At 49.2% G+C, this 6,481-nt stretch overlaps 1 pseudogene; it reads left to right on the top strand.

Moving 5' to 3' along the window:
• Window positions 1-1,820: 1,820 nt before the first annotated feature.
• On the top strand, window positions 1,821-1,974 carry LOC138462759 (U1 spliceosomal RNA; annotated as a pseudogene).
• Window positions 1,975-6,481: the final 4,507 nt, after the last annotated feature.

Below are 6,481 nucleotides of genomic sequence, written 5' to 3'. Positions count from 1 at the left end.
CCTTTTTCTGGTGTAACTGTTACTGCTTGTACTTGGTAACACTTTGCCACATATGCAGCAATCGATGGTAGTTTCCCTGTGATGAATCTTTCTTACGCGTTCCTTTTACAATACTTTTCATGTAATACGAAACGGCCGTTCCGTACCAAATTGTTGCTTCTTTATTCTCAACCAAGATGGCGGCACGTAAAGCACGTTTTCTTTGGGTGCTTTACTCTAAGAACGTGACATGCGTCATCACGTTACTCTTCATGGCCGCTCCACCGTCTACTACAGTACCGCGCGCACAATTCAAAACACGCAGCAAGTCATCCGTCTGTCGTTCACTGTAATAAAGTCTATAGCTTGCGCTGTTAACTGCACGGCATGTACACATCCAGGTCCAGTACCTCACTTCATTTCCACGATGCTTGAATCTGTTGTTCCAGCGTTTTCCTCTTACGGGAACTCTCCACAATAAGGAACAACAGCGCCATCCTCGTCGCCACTTGTTACGTTCGTTCCTCAATATACTTCACAGCATCATGTCACGACACAACTCCGTTCATGTATTTATGTGCGTTTATTCATATGGAGAGTTCCCCCTCAGCCATCACAGCTCCGATGCCGTTATCTCCCAGGGCTCACAGACGAGCCTCGCAGACAACGTCATCTGGAATCCGAGCTGGTGAAGGTTCTCAACTTAGTGATGCAATCACCAAGTTACTCTACATAACACCTCTCTTCAATCATCATTGATTATTTTGTTGAACGTTCATCCATTGAGGACGGGCGTGGCGTGGACCTCTGCAGCCACTCACAGCTGACGGAGTCACATGCTTTTAATTTGACTGGCTGTAGCAGCACTTGGATGCACGTGCTACAGCCAATCAAACACAGTTGCTCCCGCCTCCTACTCACTCCGACAGTCAGACCTTGGTTGCTGCCGCTCTCCGGTACTCGGGCAGTCGAGTGACACATGTTCCACCTCCAGCATTTATTCATGCCCATACGCTGGGCACTGGTGGCCTGTGTGCATTACCTTGGACAATGGGTGTGGTACTGATGGTGAGTAAAAAAGAGGCTGCTTAGTGCTTACATGTATTGCCATGTTTGGCTGGGGTGCTCCCTGCCTGAGACGCTCTTGTCAAGTGGGGTGAGCTGGCAGGTCAGGAGGCCCAGGGACACATCTAGGACAAACAGGTCAGTGGGCAGACTGCAACAGGCCTACTCGAACACCCTCTGGCTTCCGACTTCCAGCCTCCAGCCAGGCTGTAGAGATGTTGCGAGACTTCCGGGTCTCGCAAGATCTCGTGCCGAAAGTGGAAGAGCGACTCCCGCGTGGCGCACGACGGTGAGAGCCGGAGAGAGGGCACGGAGCAGCATCGGCTCCCGTGTGCTCCTCAATTGGACTGACATGAGCCATACCTGAGAGACTAAAGACTCACTTCAGTGGAGCAAAATTGTAGGGCCTGTTGCCCTGTTATTTAAGCAGAGTTCATATGCAGTTAAGGAGCTGATGTTTGGAATTGGATAAAGAAACCTCATCAGCAACCCAGCAGCCTCCTGTGTGTTACTATCACTATTATACAACACAGACCCACATTTATTATGCAAATCTCAGGCAGAGCACGGCCTGATGGGAGAAAGGAACTGTGCTGCAATCTGCCTCTTCTGCTCAAGTCTGCCTGCCGAAGCTTCCCCTACACGTGGGCCAGGCAGCTCTGCAGAGACTCAGGGCTTCCGGAAGGGATGAGGCTGGGTCAGTGCCTGCCTTCATCCTCACTTAGCGGGGCTTCCAGAACAGGCCCGCCCAACCCATGCCCTTAAGCTTGCAACAAATATTTACCTGGCAGGGGAGAATCTGTGATCAGAAAGGCAGATCTCCCAGCCACGAGGCTCATCCATTACACTTCAGATCTTCTGACCCCTGCTATGTCCCCAAATGCGGGATACTCAACTGCATTATTTCTGTCAGAGGGCGATTTATCGGTGAAAGAAACAAAAGTAAAGTATGTGTGTTGATGTGCGAGAGGTTGAGCAAGCAAGAAGGTTGGTTGCAAACAGAGCCCCTGATCTTTTGCCAGACATTCTTTTACTGCAGAGAGTAGTAGTGAAAGAGGGCTACCGCTGAGCTGCTCAGGTCCGCAGCACACTGGAGGGGTACAGTTAGTGCACAGGTGCATGGGTCAGTTCTGTATATCCACAATGGAGTTTGGTGGTACTTCAGAATGGGGAATAACCTGTTCACTAAACACCATGGAAAAGTACTGTAGCTGCATGCGTTGACAATATTGAGTTTGACAGCATTAGCTGAACTAATACCACCAAACTTACTCGGCTCCCCGGTCTGCCTTCCTTCTTCACTGAGCGTACACCGTCTCAAGGTTCCACTGGGGTGGGCTTGACACTTTGTGAAGTCCTTCTTCTTTGCTTTTAACTTGGCTCCTTCCAATCGGCTGTCAAGAAACACTAGAATGGGCAAATTGGTACTGATAGGTACTCTGTACTGCTCCGCGCCTCCTCCTCATGCCAGTAATATGTGAGTTATGGTGTTGTAACTCACTAGAGATCATCCTCATCTCGGTACTCTCTACCTTTGTTTTACTAGAGAAATACATGGCATAGGGGGGTAGGGGTGGAGAGGGAGGCGGTGAGGGAGATGTGGGAATGTTGTAGGGATACTGCGTTCTCCCGATATGGTCTTCACTGGTCCCAAAGGGAGTTTCCCCTCCCATGAAATCAACCCGCTGAGTACCACCCCCAGGGGGACTATCGGGTAGCAGCCTTACCACTCTGCACTCATGGGAAGGGGCTCACCCTTTGGAAGCAGTGACGACATCCTGGGATTCGTCGCACATGTTTCAAAGGGTTCTGGCATTCGGGAGAGCTCATGTACTGGCCACGACAAGAGTGATCCATATGTAAAAAGCCTTAAAGTCGCCAATGCTGTTGTCTCCAAGTCTTCCTCACAGCCACAGACCAGAAATAACTATTGATCATGACCTCCATGGGCTAAGCAATCCGAGGACCGACGCACGCCGTGTGATGCCTGCAGTGGCCTACACAGACGCACGCAAGCATGTCTAGTTATCTGCAAATATGTGGAAGATGCGGCAAGCAAAACCACTTTTCAAAGGTCTGCCATCAAACAATGACCGCTTATATCACAAGTCGACTTTCTCCCGTGTTAGGACCTTTTGCGAATGAACAAGACACACCTGCAACGCGGGCAGAAGGAGAGGATGACATTGAAGACATATTATTCATCTCTGCAGTGCGGCAGGATGAAAAGGGACACTGCAATCAACCTTGATGCTCAGAAATGATCCTTTAAAGAAAGGTGCAAACCCTCAGACACAGGAGCACCGTTGAGCATCATGTCGACGTGCCAATACATTCCGTTACAACCACCTCCCAAGCTTGCCAAGCCAAGAATCCGCATTTTTACATACAGAAGATCATCGCCCCTTCTGCTTGACGCAGCTTTCTGTACACAGGTCACATGCGGTCGTTTTATGGTACTGCCCACATTTTATGTGACGTTATCAGCAAAGGACACATTACTTAGCTGCAATAGGGCTGATGATTTAATAGGGCTAAGGATTTAGGTCTAATTCATTTTGCATACCACTTATACCTGCAAGGTATCTACAAGCTGATAGAGTATTATCAAGAACTATTTATCAGCATGGCATTCCTAAAAGGACAAGAAGCTCAGCTCCATATTGTTCATCTAGTCCAGCCAGTGGCCCTAAGACAAAGGAGGATCGCCTCACACTTACAGAAGAAAGTAGAGGAAGGATTTGCAGTAGATATCATTGAGAGGCTGGAAGGGCCTATACCATGGGTCTTTCTGATCGCAGTTGCAAGCACACCCAAACTGCCGTAAAAGGTTAGAATCTGCATAGATATGAGGGATATAAACATGGCCATCTAATGCAGAGACACCCTAACCCCACTCTCAACGACATCATGGCCCCCTTACGAGGGACAAAGCTATTTTCGACTGTCAGCCTGAACCATTAGGTTCTGTTACCTGGAGGGCCTTCACTACATTTTCCTCGCACATAGGGATTTTGGGTTACAAGAGGCTCTGCTTTTTTGTTTCCTCTGTGGTCGGAGGTGTTCAAGCACACCAACAGAGGGATGCTGGCCGGGCTTCCGGGAGTTCTTAATGTGAGTGATGACATACTCGTATTTGCTGCCTCAGAAACACTTGAGAAGACTGATGGCTGTGCTCCATCAGATGAAACAAAAGAGCCTGATACTGAATAGGCAAAAGTGCCATTTCCTACAGTGCAACTTCTTTGGGTTTGTGTTCCAGAGCCACAGTCTTTCACTGGATTCGCGGGTAGTGAAAGACATCAGGAAGGTCGCCCCACCATTGGAGATACGCAAATTCTCGGGATGGGGAATTTTGTGGTTGTTTAATCCCCAATCTCGCAACCATCACCGAATCACTTAGAGCACTGACGATTGACCAGGAATAGACCTGGGGCCCAGCCGAACCAGTTGCATTCAACAACATCAAGGCAGCTCTCATTGCTGACACATGGGCATATTTTGATTCATTGAAGCCCACGCGACTGATGGTCGATGCCAGTTCAGTCCAGTCGGGCTGGGCACAGTAGTCGTCCAGACGGATGTAACGGGTGCACAGAGACCAATTGCCTATGCCAGTGGGGCACTCACCCACCCAAAGGAAGCACTGCACTGTTGTTGAGGCCGCAGCTGGTCGCTGTGGCAACGGGGGAATCTGCCTTTGCGTTGCTTCAGTATGGACTGAGTGTGCGGCCCATTCCAACACTGCGGCCACGCCAGCACACGCGCAGAGACGTCCGCTGATGTCATCGGTCCTGCATCTTCCACCTCAGCGCCCGCTCCCTTGTCCGCTCCTGAGTGGGATACAAGGTAGGAGTTCTGGCAGCTCCTTACGTCGCAACTTTCCTGCATTGCTAGGCTAGACGTTGCTGGCTTCCTTTGCTGGCCATTTTATCCCAGCTTCTTGTTCCTTTCCTTGCTCCTGCTCTTCTTGATTACTCCTTTCTGTGCTTGCTTGTTCCTCTCTCCTGGTCCTTCTTCCCTTCCTAATTTTCATCTACCTGCATCAGGAGGACAGCTTCCAGCATTGTTCACTTCCAAGGATGCCTTCCTGGACTCTTGCTGGATCCTGGCTCAGGATCTTCATCACCAGAGGTTATTCTACCCCCATAAGGGCTTTCCTTTGGTTGTCCCTCCCGTAGCTGACTTACATCCCAGCTGTAAACCCCTGGGAACACAATTCCTACCAGTAGGGACAGGTCATTTCTCAACACCACCAGAAATCAGCGTCAACCTGAGGGGTTGTACACACTTCCACATCTTCAGTCACCTAGTGAACATCTACACGGACCACAAGCCCCTAAACACCATAATGCAATGGTCAGCACTGCAACCCCCCATTCGGCTGGATATGATATAATATGATATGAAATTTTATTTTTATCCCGCTCATACAAAAGTGTTTCAGAGTGCGACAAGGCAAGGATGGGGAACAGGGGAGAACAAAACAACGATCTTACTAGGCCCAGTGACATTGAAAAATGCACAAGTGCATGGAAGAGGGAGAAGTGGAAAGTGCAGAGCAAAGGAGAAAAACAGATAAATAATATAAATAATAATAAATACATAAATAGTAATGGCAACAAACAGTGGTAGTGCAGCCAGCAAGTGGCAAGTGCTGGGTAAAGGCAGCAGACAAGGTAGGTCGGATAAGTGCAGGAAGGAAAAAAGGTGGGGGGCTGTATGCAGCCCCAGTGCAAGGGCTGGCCCGGAGGCAGTGCAGGAGGGTGGCAGAGTGAGCAGGTACCTGGGCCCAGAGGAGAGTACAGGGCCGTGGAAAAATAGATCAGCAAGGGAGGGGGGGTGAAGGCAGAAGCAAAGAGGAGGGTCTTGAGGTGTGTAATATCTTAGTACCTAAAGCAACACCCTGACCAGCAGGTAAGATATAAGTAGGTTTATTGTAGTTTAGTTGCCAGGAACAACATCGGCATGTCCCTCTTTGCCAGCTAGATCTCAACTGTCAATCCTAGAACCCAGCTTCAGAGCATAACATCCCCAACACTCCATTCCCTCTGACATCACAACATTCCATGTAACAGTGATGTCACCACCTCACCTCAGAGACACATTAAAACACCTCTCCCTCCTTTCATTTCTTGAACAAGGAGAGATTCCATTAAAACCACCCCTGACACAATCCCCTACATACACGTGTGGCCAGCACGTAATGCACCAACTCACCAGACTCCACTGACGACAAGGAAACTGCCACCCGGAGCCCACCTATGGCTCTTGACACGCCAAAATTTATGACACTATGGAAATGTGCCCAACCAACAAAACCATAGGACAACAATACCTACATGGCACCCCAAAAATACTCTATAGAACTGTGCCATCATCAATATGGACCACATAAACCAAACCTGTGTCAATCAAGACACCCAACTCCAATTCC

The sequence above is a fragment of the Ambystoma mexicanum genome, chromosome 1p, assembly GCF_040938575.1.
Source record: "Ambystoma mexicanum isolate Mex_15411 chromosome 1p, UKY_AmexF1_1, whole genome shotgun sequence".
NCBI lineage: Eukaryota > Metazoa > Chordata > Amphibia > Caudata > Ambystomatidae > Ambystoma > Ambystoma mexicanum.
This window is presented reverse-complemented; position numbering and strand designations above follow the sequence as displayed.